Here is a 16,916-nt window from a genome sequence, read left to right as displayed (position 1 = left end):
CCTCCTTGTTTTTCTTCTCCTTGTTCTCTTATTGCTTCTTCTCTTTCTTCTTCAATTTAGCTTATTTGTCATATATATGTTGTTGTTCTTCTTCTACTTACATTCTTATTCCCATTTTGCAGATTGGATGTACTACATGCATGGAAGCTGGCGTTGGAGTGCTTTAGTTTCCGTTTTTATTTGAGTTGATGAACAATGTGTTGGTTCTTTGTATGTGTTGATGAACAATGTGTTGATGAAAAATATATGTGCAACTATATGTATGTATATATGGATGAAACTTCGTATGTGTTGGTTCTTTTGATATATGGGATGTACGTTGATGAACAAATGGCATTGATGAGCTTTATATGTATATCATATATGTGTTGTGATCTATTTATGATATATGTGCTCTGAATTATATGTATATGTGATGTGAAATAGAAAAAATAAATAAAAAAGGGACAATATAGGCTCTTTGCCATCTGCTAGCTGATGGCAAAGGCCTTTGCCGTCTGCCAGCGGACGGCAAAGGTGCCACGTGGCGCCCAGCTGTGCAACCTGGGCAGTAGCAACTGGCCATATAATCTCTTTGCCGTCTGCCTGCTGGGTAGGCAGACGGCAAAGAAGAGGGCACAGAGGAGGGGGCAGAATACAAAAGTGGAGAGAGGAGGGAGGGGAGGACACGGCAGACGGCAAAGGTTGCCGAGAAAGCTGACGGCAAAGATTGCCGAGGAAGCAGACGGCAAAGGTTGCCGAGGAGGCGGACGGCAAAGGTTGCCGAGGAGGCAGACGGCAAAGTTTGCCGAGGAGGCAGACGACAACGGCTCCGTTAACCCCTAACGGAGGCAACGCCTCTCGGCTGCCGTCCCAAACTCTTTGCCGACTGCTCCTCAGGGAAGCTGACGGCAAAGAGCTTTGTCGTCCGCTTTATGGGTGCAGACGGCAAAGAAGGTCCTATGCCGTCGTAGGCTGACGCAGAAAATTTGCCGGCCGTGACAATCTTTGTCGTCTGTGGTACTGTCTTTGCCGTCCGGGTATTTGTCTTTGCCGTCTGTGATGGCAGACGGCAAAGAAGGTGATTCCTGTAGTGATATTCTCATGCAACGATAAGTGACTTAACACTTATCTTGAGAATAACCTATTTATCATGGAATATATCGGCCACCCCTTGGTGATTCATGAGCTCTACGGGCACAGAAAACGGAAAGTTATTTTGAACATTAGAGTTGGCACTTGCAAATTTACTTGGAACAACGTTGAAATACTGCATATATGTAGCAATTGTGGACTCATTTGAAACAACTTCGGGTTTAGGATTTGGATGCACAAGCAGTATTCCCACTTAGGACAAGTGAAGGTTAGCAAATAGATTGAGAAGCGCCCAACGAAGGAACGAAAATCATCATAAGTGAACATTAAGATAACTAACACCGAATAACGCAACACAAGTAGGATGTAATTGCATAGAATAATTATTGACTTCATGTGCATTCATAGGAAATCACAAAATTTAACACCAATATTCTTACTAAAGCATAATTACTCATCAACATAACTCACATATCACTATCTTCATATCGCAATACTATTGCAAAGAATCAAGTTTAATATACAATAATCTTCATGAATGTTTTTATTATATCCTTCCTGGACATTCATCACTTTGGGACTAATTTCATTTAAAGCAAATTGCCATTTCAAATAACAAGCTCTCAAACAAACAGACGTGAAGAAGGTGAGCACAAGTTTCTTTAAAATTTTCAACTCTCAAAATATTATAAGTGAAGCAAGAGAGAATTTATTCAAAATTTCTACTACTCTCAAAATAATCTGAGTGAAGCATGAGAGCAAATTTGTTCAAAATAACAACACCACCATGCTCAAAAAGATACAAGTGAAGCACTTGAGCAATTCCATGGCACAAATAATTTTAGTGAAGCATAAAGAGCGATTCTAACAAATCGTAGCATAATTTGGTTCTCTCAAATGGGTGCATCCAGCAACGTTTATTATGACAAACTAACAACCAAATAAAGCAAAGAAAAAAATGATACAAGACGCTCCAAGCAAAAGTCATGATATGCGATGAATAAAAATGTAGCTCCAAGTAAAATTACCGATGGTTGTTAGAAGAAAGAGGGGATGCCTTCCTCAAGCTTAGTTGCTTGGTACTCCTTGGATATTACCTTGGGGTGCCATGGGGCATCCCTAAGCTTAGGATTTTATCACTCCTTATTCCTTCATCCATCGTGATCTCAATCAAAACTTCGATCACACAAAACTCAACAAAATTTTTGTGACATCCGTTAGTATAAGAAAAACATACTTTACTTTAGTTACCATTGAATCATCAAAACAAACATCCTTATTCCAAAAAAAAATTCTGCATTATACCTATTGTATTCTAACTTTACCATGGCTTATAACCCCCAATACAAACCATAGAATCATCAAAACAAACACATAATGCAAAGAAAACATAATTTGTCAAAACCAGAACAGTTTGTAAAGACTCCAAAAATTCTGAAAAAATAGGATAAAGTAGGGAATTTGTATATAAATATTGTGTAAAACTTCACACACTTTTGACGTTTCTGTGATTTTTAGGATTTTTCTAATGGACATAAAAGGTTTTATTTTCAACAAGATTAAAGCAACTTACACCCACATGATCCCAAAGGCTTTACTTGGCACAAACACTAAAAAACACAATTATAACCATACCATAATTGTGCGATCACTCAAGAACAGAAAGAAAAAGTGAATAATAAATTTGATTCATTGGGTTGCCTCCCAACAACCTCTTTCTTTGTAGCCATTAAGATAGGCTTGAGATTTTGGTGATGCTAACATGAACGATAGTAGTTGAAACACAAGGAGAGCATCATGTAGGCTAAGTCAAACACATTTAAGTCCAACATACTTCCTATCCATAGGCATTTCATAAGCAAACTAATTATCAAGAAAAGAAATATCTAACATATGCATGTAAGAAGAAAGAAACAATAGCAATCTCAACATGAAGAGAGATAATTTAGTAACATGAATATTTCTATAACCATATTTCCCTATCTCATAATGATTACATAAACGATCATATTAAAATTCAACAATATAGCTATACGTGTACGTGTGCTGAACGCGGAGGTGCCGTCCTTTCGGCGCTAGATCGGAACGGATCGAGGGACAGATCGCGGGACGGTTCGTGGGAAGGTTCGAAGGACGTGAAGACGTTCCACTACATCAACCGTGTTTCTTAATGCTTCCTACTGTGCGATCTACAAGGCTACATAGATCTAATCTCCACTTGTAGATGGACATCACCATGATAGGTCTTCGTGTGCGTACAAATTTTTTTGTTTCCCATGCAACATTCCCCAATAGTGGCATCATGTGCTAGGTTCATGCATAGATGTTATCTCGAGTAGAACACAAAATGTTTTGTGGACGGTGATGTTCGGTTTGCTGCCCTCCTTAGTCTTTTCTTGATTCGGCGGTATTGTTGGATTGAAGCGGCCCGGACCGACATAACTCGTACTCTTACGAGAGACTGGTTTCATCGATTGACATGCATCCTCGTTGCATAAAGATGACTGGCGGGTGCCTGTTTCTTCAACTTTAGTTGAATTGGTTTTGACCGAGGCGGTCCTTGGAGAGGTTAAATAGCAATTTGCACAACTCCGTTGTGGTTTGTGCGTAAGTAAGATGCGATCATACTAGATACCCATAGCAACCACGTAAAACATGCAACAACAAATTAGAGGACGTCTAACTTGTTTTTGCAGGGTATGCTTGTGATATGATATGGCCAATGACGTGATGTGATATATTGGATGTATGAGATGATCATGTTGTAATAGTTAATATCGACTTGCACGTCGATGCTACGGCAACCGGCAGTAGCCATAGGGTTGGCTTTAAACTAATGTTTGTGTTTGCAGATGTGTTTACTATATTGCTAGGTCGTAGCTTTAGTAGTAATAGCATAGATAGCATGACAACATCGATGGCGACTCGTTGATGGAGATCATGATGATGGAGATCATGGTGTGGCGCTGGTGACAAGAAGATCATGTCGGTGCTTTGGTGATGGAGATCAAGAAGCACAATATGATGGCTATATCATGTCACTTATGAATTGCATGTGATGTTAATCCTTTTATGCGCCTTATTTTTCTCGGAATGACGGTAGCATTATAAGGTGATCTCTCACTAAAATTTCAAGACGAAATTGTGTTCTCCCCGACTGTGCACCGTTGCGACAGTTCATCGTTTCGAGACACCACGTGATGATCGGGTGTGATAGACTCAACGTTCACATACAACGGGTGCAAAACAGTTGCACGCACGGAACACTCGGGTTAAACTTGACGAGCCTAGGATGTGCACACATGGCCTCGGAACACATGAGACCGAAAGGTCAAGCATGAAACGTATAGTTGATATGATTAGCATAGAGATGCTTACCACTGAAACTATTCACAACTCACGTGATGATCAGACTTGAGTTAGTTAATTTGGATCATGTACCACTCAAATGACTAGAGAGATGTACTTTTTGAGTGGGAGTTTATTAGTAATTTGATTAATTAAACTCTAATTATCATAAACGTAGTCTAAGTCCACTTTGCAATATTTGTGTTGTAGATCAATGGCTCATGCAACAGTCACCCTGAATTTTAATACGTTCCTAGAGAAAGCTAAGTTGAAAGATGATGGAAGCAACTTTGTAGACTGGGCTCGTAATCTTAAGTTGCTCCTACAAGCTGGGAAGAAGGATTATGTCCTTAGTGCTGCGCTAGGAGATGAACCACACGTTACAGCTGACCAAGATGTTAAGAACGCTTGGTTAACACGTAAGGAGGACTACTCAGTAGTTCAATGTGCAGTCTTGTATGGCTTAGAGCCGGGACTTCAACGTCGCTTTGAGCGTCATGGAGCATATGAGATGTTCCAGGAGTTGAAGTTTATCTTTCAGAATAACGCCCCGATCGAGAGGTATGAGACCTCCGTTAAAATTCTATGCTTGCAAGATGGAGGAGAATTCGTGTGTTAGTGAACATGTGCTCAAAATGTCTGGGTACTCAAACCGTCTAGCTGAGATGGGTATTGAACTCCCACAAGAGGCTATCACTGACAGAATTTTTCAATCACTTCCACCTAGCTATAAGAGCTTTGTGTTGAACTATAACATGCAAGGGATGAACAAGTCACCCGACGAGTTATTCGCGATGCTGAAAGTCGCAGAGTCAGAACTCCGGAAAGAGCATCAAGTGTTGATGGTCAATAAGACCACTAGTTTCAAGAGAAACGACAAAGGCAAGAAGGGTAACTCCAAGAAGAGCGGCAAGCCTGTTGCCAATCCAACGAAGAAACCCAAGGTTGGGCCTAAGCGTGAAATAGAGTGTTATTATTGCAAGGAATTGGGTCTTTGGAAGCGCAACTGCCCCAAGTATTTGGCTGATAAGAAGGCGGCCAAGGAAAATCAGGTATATTCGATATACATGTTATTGATGTGTACTTAACCAACTCCCGTAGTAGTGCCTGGGTATTTGATACTGGTTCTGTTGCTCATATTTGCAACTCGAAACAGGAGATGCGGAATAAACGAAGGCTGGCGAAGGATGAAGTGATGATGCGCGTGGGAAATGGTTCCAAGGTTGATGCAATTGCCGGTGGCACAGTTTCATTTCAGTTACCATCAGGATTAGTTATAAACTTAAATAATTGTTGTTTAGTGCATGCGTTAAGCATGAACATTATATCTGGATCTTGTTTATTGCGAGACGGTTACTCGTTTAAGTCAGAGAATAATGGTTGTTCTATTTCTATGAGTAATATCTTTTATGGTCATGCACCCAATGTGAGAGGATTGTTCATATTGAATCTTGATAGCAATAATACACATATAAATAACATTGAGACCAAAAGAGTTAGAGTTAACAATGATAGCGCCATGTTTTTGTGGCATTCCCGCTTAGGTCATATTGGTGTAAAGTGCATGAAGAAACTCCATTTCAATGGACTTTTGGAGTCACTTGACTTTGAATCACATGACACGTGCGAACCATGCCTCATGAGCAAGATGACTAAGACTCCGTTCTCCGGAACAATGGAGCTTGCGAGTGACTTGTTGGAAATCATACATACCGATGTGTGCGTTCCAATGAGCGTAGAGGCGCGCGGCGGATATCGTTATTTTTGCACCTTCACTGATGATTTGAGTAGGTATGGATATATCTACTTGATGAAGCACAAGTCTGAAACGTTTGAGAAGTTCAAGCAATTTCAGAGTGAAGTTGAAAATCATCGTAACAAGAAGATCAAGTTCCTATGGTCTGATCGTGGGGGTGAATATCTGAGTTTCGAGTTTGGTGCTCACTTAAGACAATGTGGAATTGTTTAGTAGTTGACACCGCCTGGAACACCACAGCGTAATGGTGTGTCTGAACGTCCTAATCGTACTTAGTTAGAAATGGTGCGATCTATGATGTCTCTTACCGATTTGCCGTTATCGTTTTGGGGTTATGCATTAGAGACAACTTCATTCACTTTAAATAGGGCACCATCAAAATCTGTTGAGACGACACCATACGAACTGTGGTATGACAGAAGACAGAAATGATGATGATCATGATACTTCGGATCAAGTTCCTATCAGACATCGCAGGTCGATAAGATCACGTACTACTCCTGAGTGGTACGGTAATTCTGTCTTCTCAATTATGTTGTTAGACAACAATGAACCTGCGAATTATGAAGAAGCAATGGTGGGCCCGGATTCCAACAAATGGCTGGAGGCCATGAAGTCTGAGATATGATCTATGTAAGAAAACAAAGTGTGTACTTTGGAAGTACTACCTGAAGGCTGCAAGGCTATTCAGAACAAATGGATCTTTAAGAAGAAGACGTACGCATACGGTAATGTGACCGTTTATAAAGCTTGACTTGTGGAAAAGTGTTTTTCACAAGTTCAAGGAGTTGACTACGATGACACGTTCTCACCGGTAGTGATGCTTAAGTCCGTCCGAATCATGTTAGCAATAGCTGCATTTTTCGATTATGAAATATGGCAGATGCATGTCAAAACGGCGTTCCTTAACGGTTTTCTTAAGGAAGAGTTGTATATGATAAAACCCAAAGGTTTGGTCGATCCAAAGAATGCTAACAAAGTATGCAAGCTCCAGCGATCCATTTATGGACTGGTGCAAGCAGCTCGCAGTTGGAATAAGCGCTTTGATGAGGTGATAAAAGCATTTGGGTTTATACAAGTGGTTGGAGAGTCTTGTATTTACAAGAAAGCGAGTGGGAGCTCTGTGGCGTTTCTAATATTATATGTGGATGACATGTTGGTGATTAGAAACAACGTGGAGTTATTGGAAAGCATAAAGTATTACTTGAATAAAAGTTTCTCTATGAAGGACCTAGGAGAAGATGCTTACATTCTAGGCATTAAGATCTAGAGGGATAGATCGGGACGCCTGATAGGACTTTCACAAAGCACATACGTTGATAAAGTTTTGAAGAAGTTCAAAATGGATCAGTCCAAGAAAGGGTTCTTGCCAGTGTTACAAGGTATAAAATTTAGGAAGACTCAGTGCCCAGCAAATGCGGAAGATAGAGAACAGATGAGTTCCGTCCCCTATTCTTCAGCCATATGATCTATCATGTATGCAATGTTGTGCACTAGACCAGACGTCAGCTTGGCCATAAGTATGGCAGGCAGGTTTCAAAGTAGTCCAGGAGTGGATCAGTGGATGGTGGTCAAGAATATTCTAAAGTACCTGAAAAGGACTAAGGAAATGTTTGTCGTTTATGGAGGTGACGAAGAGCTCGTCGTAAAGGGTTACGTCGACGCAAGCTTTGACACCGATCCGGATGACTCTAAGACGCAAACCGGATACACATTTATTCTTAATGGGGGTGCGGTAAGCTGGTGCAGTTCCAAGCAAAGCGTCATAGCAGATTCGACATGTGAAGCGGGGTACATGGCCGCCTCGGAGGCAGCAAAGGAGGGTGCCTCGATAAAGCAGTTCATGACGGATCTTGGAGTTGTGCCAACCGCACTAAATCCAATAACTCTGTTCTGTGACAACACCCGTGCCATTGCTCTAGCAAAGGAACCAAGGTTTCACAAGAAGCCTAGACACATCAAATGACGCTTCAACCTCATCCACGACTACGTCGAAGGAGAGGTCGTGAATATTTGCAAAGTGCACACGGATCTGAATGTAGCAGACCCGCTGACTAAACCTCTTCCACGGGCAAAACACGATCAACACTAGAACTGTATGGGTGTTAGACTTATTACAATGTAAATCGCATGGCGATGTGAGGACTAGATTATTGATTCTAGTGCAAGTGGGAGACTGTTGGAAATATGCACTAGAGGCAATGATAAATAGTTATTATTATATTTCATGTTACAAGATAATCATTTATTATCCATGTTATAATTGTATTGAATGAAAACATAGATACATGTGTGGATACATAGACAAAACAATGTCCCTAGCAAGCCTCTAGTTGGCTAGCCAGTTGATCAAGGATAGTCAAGGTTTTCTCACTATGTGCAAGTGTTGTCACTTGATAACTGGATCACATCATTAGGAGAATCATGTGATGGACTAGACCCAAACTATGAACGTAGCATATTGATCATGTCGTTTTATTGCTATTTTTTTCTACGTGTCAAGTATTTATTCCTATGACCATGAGATCATATAACTCACTGGCACCGGAGGAATACCTTGTGTGTATCAAACGTCGCAACATAACTGGGTGACTATAAAGGTGCTCTACATGTATCTTCAAAGGTGTCCGTTGAGTTAGTATGGATCAAGACTGGGATTTGTCACTCCGTGTGACGCAGAGGTATCTCGGGGCCCACTCGGTAATACAACATCACACACAAGCCTTGCAAGCAATATGACTAAGTGTAAGTCAAGGGATCTTGTATTACGGAATGAGTAAAGAGACTTGCCGTAACGAGATTGAAATAGGTGTGCGGATGCCGACGATCGAATCTCGAGCAAGTAACATACGAGATTATATGAATCCTTCGCACAGAGGTTCAACCGATAAGATCTTCGGAGAATATGTAGGATCCAATATCGGCATCTAGGTCCCGCTATTCTATATTGACCGAGGAGTGCCTCGAGTCATGTCTACATAGTTCTCGAACCCGCATGGTCTGCACACTTAAGGTTCGGCAATGCTTTAGTATAGTTGAGTTATATGTGTGGTTACCGAATGTTGCTCGGAGTCCTAGATGAGATCACGGACGTCACGAGGGTTTCCGGAATGATCCGGAAACAAAGATTGATATATAGGATTGTTTCATTTGGTCACCGGAAAGTTTTGAGCAATTCCGGCAGTGTACCCAGAGTGACGAATAGGTTCCGGGTGTATACCGGGACTGGCCCACCCACCCGGGAGTAAGCCCAAGGCCCTAGGGTGGTTCCACAAGTCCTTAGTGGGCTGGTGGAGTCAGCCCAAGAGGGCTATTGCGCCACATAAATAAAATACCAAAAGAAAAGAAAAAGAAAAAGGAAAGAGGGAGGTGGGAAGGAAGAGGAGAACTCCTCCTTCCCAAACCGAATTGGAGGAGGAGTCCTGCTCCTCATGGCGGCCGGTGCACCTTGAGGGCCTTGTCCCTCAAGGCAAGCCCCTCCCCCTCCCTCCTATATATAGTGGTGGTTTAGAGCTTTTTGAGATACAACTTTGCCACGTGCAACTCTAGCCTATACCACATAGTTTTACCTCTAGATCAGATTTCTGCGGAGCTCGGGTGGAGCCCTACAGGAGTAGATCATCACCACCACCGGAGCACCATCACGCCGCCGGAGAACTCATCTACTTCTCTGTCTTGCTTTGTTGGATTAAGAAGGTCGAGATCATCCTCGAGTTGTACATGTGCTAAACCCGGAGGTGTCGTCCGTTCAGCGCTAGATCGAAACGGATTGTGTGACGGATCGCGGGACAGTTCGTGGGACAGTTCGAGGGACGTGAAGACATTCCACTACATCAACCGCGTTTCTTAACGCTTCCCACTGTGTGATCTAAAAGGGTACGTAGATCTAATCTCCACTCGTAGATGGACATCACCATGATAGGTCTTCGTGTGCATAGGATTTTTTTTGTTTCCCATGCAACGTTCCCCAAAAATTGTAGCGCTATAAAATCCTATTTTAAGAGAAAAAACTCGAAGAGGAAGTTTCATCGTGTTTCACGATATTGAGCCACCGCCACCTCCACCTCCAGTTCTACATCGGGAGGTCTAATGTGGAGTTTGTTTGGGGCTCAGAGAGGGGAATGTACATTCTTCATAATCACCAACCCTCCCCCATCACCGATTCCATGATGCTCTCCACCTGGAGTGAGTAATACCTTCATAGGATTGCTGGTCGGTGAAGAGTTGGATGAGATTGATCATCAAATCAAGTTAGTTTTGTTAGGACTTGATCCCTAGTATCCACTATGTTCGTCGATTGATGTTGCTATGACTTTGCTATGGTTAATGCTTGTGACTAGGGCCCGAGTGCCATGATTTCAGATCTGAAACTTTTATGTTTTCACCATTATATCTATGTTCCTAAACGGATCTTGCAATTTATACGTACCTACTACATGTTAGGATCCACATACCCGAGAGTGACAATAATTGGGATTGTTTCCGGTGATTACCGTAGTATGAGGAGTTCATCTATTCACTATGTGTTAATTCTTTGTTCCGATTCTCTATTAAAAGGAGGCCTTAATATCCCTTAATTAGTTTCCTTATGGACCCCGCTCCCACGGGAAGGTATGACAAAAGATGGCAAGCAAGTTCTTTTCCATAAGCACGTATGACTATTTATGAAATACATGCCTACATTATATCGATGAACGCGAGCTAGTTCTGTGTCGCCCTATGTTGTGACTGTTATATGATGAATATTGTCCAGCAATATCAAGGATCTAGTGCCTACTAGATTTCCACATATTGTGCTTGCTAAGTTACTATTGTTGCTACTTCTGTTACAACTGTTACAAAATTGTTATCATTGTTACCATTACTACTGCTGCTGTTACCACTTCTATCAAAACTATCATATTACTATGATATTGATCACTGTGCTATAGATACTAAATCTCCAAGTGTGGTTGAATAGACAATTCAGCTGCTAATACGTGCAAATATTCTTTGGCTCCCCTTGTGTCAAATCTATAAATTTGGTTTGAATACTCTACCCTCGAAAACTATCGCGATCCCATATACTTGTGGGTTATCAAGAACGTTTTTTGGAGCCATTGCCGGTGAGTGTAGCTATATTTGCTCAGACAATTGAGATGTGTATTTATTGATCACTATGAAGAATCTAAAAGATACAAGAACCAAGATCATTCCCTCTAAGACAAGGGGAGGTAAGGAACTGTCATCTAGCTCTGCACTTGATTCACCCTCTGTTTTGAATAGACTTGCAACACCACCACCACATGCTATTAATCCTGATATGCCGCAAGTTATTGATGATGCTACTTGTGATATGAATGATGCTTATGATGATGCTACTACCTTGCTTGATGATACTATGCCACTAGGTGAATTTCTTGACAAACAAATTGCTAGAGCTAAAGAAATTGAGAATGCTGAAACTGATGATACTATTGAAACTGATGAAATCTTTGCAACTGAAAATATTGAAATACATTTTAGACATGACTATCTTGAAGGTTATGTTATGGATGAACTAATTACTAGAGACTTTCTTGCTCTGTAGGTAGAGAAGATCTTAAGAAACTACTAGGAAAGTTGAAGGAAAATATTTGAATGCTAGAATGAAATATGACCCTAAGTTTGCAACTTCACATATTTTTGTTACCGATAAGGATTATGAATTCTCTGTCAACCCAGAGATAATTACTTTCGTTGAATGTGATCCTTTTCATGGCTAGGAACATGAAACTATTGTGGCATATCTCACTAAGCTAAATGATATAGCCACCATATTTACTCATGATGAGATAATTCGCTACTACTATATTCTCAAATTATTTGCGGGTAATGCTAAGATTTGGTATAATACTCTTGCTCCCGGTTGTGTGTGGACTGCCCAGGACATGATTTATTACTTCTATGAAAAAAAATTCGAGCTCATAAGAAACAAGTTTACTTAAAGGAAATATTTAACTTTCTGAAAATTGAAGAAGATAGTCTCCCACAAGCTTGGGGGAGGCTTCTCCAACTACTTAACGCTTTTCCTGATCATCCTCTTAAAAAAACTTAAATACTTCATATATTTTGTAATGGACTAACTGATGCTTCTAGGGACCACCTAGATAGTTGTGTTGGTTGTGTTTTTAGGGAATGAATTGTCGAACAAGTTGTGGAATTATTGACTAATATATTGAAGAATTATGATGAATGGACACTTCCTGAACCACCGCCTAAAGCTACTCCAAAGAAGAGGGGTATCTTATTCCTTAGTCCTGAAACTATGCAAGAGGCAAAGAAATTTATGAAGGAAAAGGGCATTAAAGCTGAAGATGTTAAGAATTTACCACCTATCGAAGAAATCCATGGTCTCAAAACACCACCACAGGTGGTGGAGGTAAATTCTCTACTAAAGTTTGATGAAGGTGACATCCCTTACAATAAACATCCTAGTCAATGAGTTTGATAATTATATTATAAAGCAAAATCATTTCAACTCCTATGTCATGAAACAATTGAAACAAAACTATGATATGATTGCTCACTTAAGTGACTTGTTGTATAGAATCACCAATGATGAAGAGGTGTTGGAAAACATGCTTCTATGGTTCAAAACCAACTAGAACAAGTTGCTAAATCCCAAAGTGAGTTACTTCATGAAATGACTAATAATACGAATGATCATGCTGTTAGAGTAATATCTAGAGGAGGAACAATGACTCCAGATCCACTATATCTAGAAGGTCATCCTGAAAGAACTAAACAAGATTCACAAAGAATTAATATTGATGCACCTAGTCCTTCTAGGAAGAAAAAGAAAAAGAAAAATGATAGGACCTTGCATACTTCTAGTGAACCTGAAGTAGAAAAACCTTGTGTTAGTGCTAATGATATCTGTGATGCTGAATCTCAATCTGGTAGTGAGCATTCACCTAGTGATAATGAAAATGACAATGATGATGCTCATGTAGATCCTCAACCTCACAATGATAAAGAACCATATAATGATGTTGAGATAGAACCTGTTGTTGATCTTGATAACCCACAACCTAAGAATAAACGTTATGACAAAAGATATTTTGTTGCTAGAAAGCATGGCAAAGAAAGAGATCCATGGGTTCAAGAACCCATGCCTTATCCACCTAAATCAACTAAGAAAAATATGATGAAGAATTTGAACGCTTTCCTGAAATGCTTAGGCCAGTCTTTTTTGCATACTCATTTGACTGATCTTTTAAAGATGGCCCGTTATGCTAAGTACACGAAAGACATTGTCACAAATAATAGAAAAACACCTAAAGCTGAAATATCTACCATGCTTGCTAATTATACTTTTGAGGATGGAGTACCTAAGAAACTAGGAGATCCAGGAATACTAACTATACCAAGTTCTATCAAAAGTAACTATATGAAAATTGCTTTATGTGATATTGGAGCTGGTGTTAGTGTTATGCCTTTATCCTTATACAAAATAGTTGACTTGAATAAACTCACACCTGTTAAAATTTTATTGTAAATGGCTGACAAATCAACAACCATATCTATCGGTATTTGTGAGGATGTACCCGTTGTTGTTGCAAATGTTACCATCTTGATAGACTTTGTCACACTTGATATCCTCGAGGATGACAACATGCCAATTATCCTTGGTAGAACTTTCTTGAATATTGCAGGGTCTATTATTGATTGCAACAAAATCAAGGTCACTTTTCATGTTAGTGGTAAAGAACGTACGATGCATTTCTCGAGGAAACAATTCCAAGTGAATGGTGTTAAGGTTATTAAAAAATATCCGACTACCATCAATGACAGTTTTCAACTACCTCTACCTATAGCCAGAAATAAATATGAGATACTTATTGTTGGGGATATGCACATCCCCATTGAGGTAACTTAGTGTTTTACGAAAATTCTTTGGGATCATGCTAATTGAAAGTGGTTGTTAATAAGACTTGATCAACCTTGTTAATGAATTATTTTCAAGAGGCATCAGGTCGATGAATTCAGTAGGCACAACTCTATGTATCCTTTTTAATTTTCCTGTTATTTTCATTTACATAAAATAAATATCATGATTATCGTGTTTTATGATTTTTTTTTGTGCAATAAAAGACTGCCCAAAAATAAATTTCTCCAAATCACCTGAAATTTTCGCATGATTTTATGCTGAATATTTGAGAATATCTCGCAATGAAAAAACTTCAAGGGGGTGTCCCAGATGGCCACTGGACACTAGGGCGCGCCAGCCCCCCTAGCGCGGCCAGGTGTCTAGTGGGCCCCTCACGGGTCCCCTCACTTATTCCTTCAGCCTACTTCATCACTCACCTCCAAAACAAATCTCTGTATTCCTCTCTCTCGTGTTCTTGCTCTCAAACCCGTGGATTATGATCTCTTTGCTCGAGACTCCATTTATGGAACTATTTTGATGGATTGCTCCTTGGTTTGTAACTCGCCCACTCCTCCAATTAGGTTTTTTGCTTTAGTGGTTTACCTTGGAAGTAATTAGCTACTCTAGTTGCTCCTGTAGATGAGCTTGCATGTTGAATTCTTGAATTTCCAAGTAGTTTCAAAGCTTGTGTTAGGCTCTAGGCTATGAGTAGTTTGAAAGCTTGTGTTAGGCTCTAAGCTATGAGTAGTTGCTATCATTATTGTGAAGTTTTGTTAACTTTATTTTGTGAGCCAATTTTTTTTAGAAAATTGTATGTAGGAATAATGAGATGGTTCAAGAGGAGTTCTTGAAGGAGGAAGTCCGCGGAGGCATCATCGAGTGACACTCCGATTCAATAGTCTTATGCTGAGCCAAGTGAAAGTTTGGTGTGAGAAGCCCACGCCAAATTGTGCCTTTGGCCAAGCGATGACTTCATGTAGGTTGCAGGCAATAAGGAAGAATTTGAGCGATGCATTCATAATGTTGAGCTCGCTCCCTTCATCTCAGATAATGCAAGCAACATTATCATATTATAGAAACTTTCACTAAGGGATTTAAATTTTATTCTCAAGAATTCCGAGTCTCCTTTAACCTCTACGAAAATGCCCTCACTATGTCTCTAGACGATTTCTCTGATGCATTTAAAATTCTATGTTGGGGTTCCTTAGACTAACCACCAAAATTGGAATATGAGGCATTTTTAACTAGTATTTACTTTGGCAAATATAGGGGAGTAAATCAACGTAGAATAAATATTATACATTTTCCATCAATTCGTTACCTAGCACTCTTTAATGGAAAATGCATATTGGGTTAGCAAGATTGTAGTACTTTATGTGCCCCAGACTTGAGTCTCCTGCATACTGCATTAAATGGAATTAAATTCTATAATCTTGGAGCAACCATAGCAAGCAGGTTGCAACGTAACTCTGACAGTGGTCATTTTTATGGCGGGATTTTTTCTTCCCATTTAGATAAGAAGTGTGGTGTGTCACCGCGGTCTAGTGATCCTATTCTTCCTACTCACTACTTAGTTTTTGAGGACATTAAGCGCCACAAGTTCATAAAGGCCACCGATACTGATTATAAGTACAAACTAGTGTTTAATAACAAATCTAGCACGCCTCTTATTTTGCCTACACCTTCTCTCTTTGATTATCAGGGAAAAAGAAGATATTATGTCTATGAGAGGGCGGCGCATGAGTACAATGCGACAGTGGAGGCTGCCCGTCAAGTCGCGAAGGTTGCACCAAGGGCTTCCATGAGTTATCATACTGACTATTATCCACTCCACTACGGGTGGTAATTACCAATCTTGGCCAAAAGCCTTAGCTTGGGGGAGTACGTGTTCCACCGACTTTACATTCATGCTGACATATTGTAGTTGCCGGTATGCAGACTCTTGTACTGTATTATCCATGTTAGATTTAATTTCTTGCTTTCCTCTTCTGTGTTTGAAAAACTTACAAGAAATCCAAATATATTTCTCACTTCTTTTCGGTTTATCTTTCTAGTGTAATTTAGTTGAAGTATTAAAAGAAAACCCAAAAATATATATCTTTTCTTATTTTACTTGTTGGGAGATTTCCCATGGAAATATTTTTTCTCGTTTTACCTTTTCCTTCTTTAATTTTCTTTTCTCTTGATAAACTAAAAACTCCAAAAATATTTTAGTGTGTCTCTCTGAATTTATTTTCCCTTCTCTGAGTTTTACCCAAGGGGAAGACAACGATGTGAATATTGAGTGCCTCTCATATAAACTGTTATTGATCTAATAAAGAGCCCGTATTACTTTGTATTCTCCTTTTGAATGAAATGTTGCAGATTCCAGCTTAGTCCACGACACTCTTGCACTATTATCATTTTATTATTGTCCGTGTGTGTAAGTGAAACGCAATAATGACGATATTTGGTGAAGTGACCGTGGTAGCGAAAACGGGTATGAACTCAACTTGATTTTGTTTTTGTAAATATTTTTAGAGCAGTATCCATGATTAAGCATAAGATGACCAAACATGTTTGCAATGACAATTAGAGATTATAGTTTTTCATGACATGCTTAAGTACATAGGAGTAGATGATGATTTATCTTGGATGTCAACATGCATTAAAATGGCTGGGATGTAGTATGATGATACGGTATCCTCCTCTGAATGTTCGAGTGGCTTGACTTGGCACATGTTCACGCATGTAGTTGAATCAAAATCAATATAGCCTCCACGGTATTTATGTTCATGGTGTTTATATCCTACTCATGCTAGTATGCAACGGTAAATATTCATAAAGCATGTTCATGACCGTCTTCGC

The sequence above is a fragment of the Hordeum vulgare genome, chromosome 6H (assembly GCF_904849725.1).
Source record: "Hordeum vulgare subsp. vulgare chromosome 6H, MorexV3_pseudomolecules_assembly, whole genome shotgun sequence".
In the NCBI taxonomy this organism is placed as follows: domain Eukaryota; kingdom Viridiplantae; phylum Streptophyta; class Magnoliopsida; order Poales; family Poaceae; genus Hordeum; species Hordeum vulgare.
Note: the sequence above shows the minus strand (reverse complement) of the source record.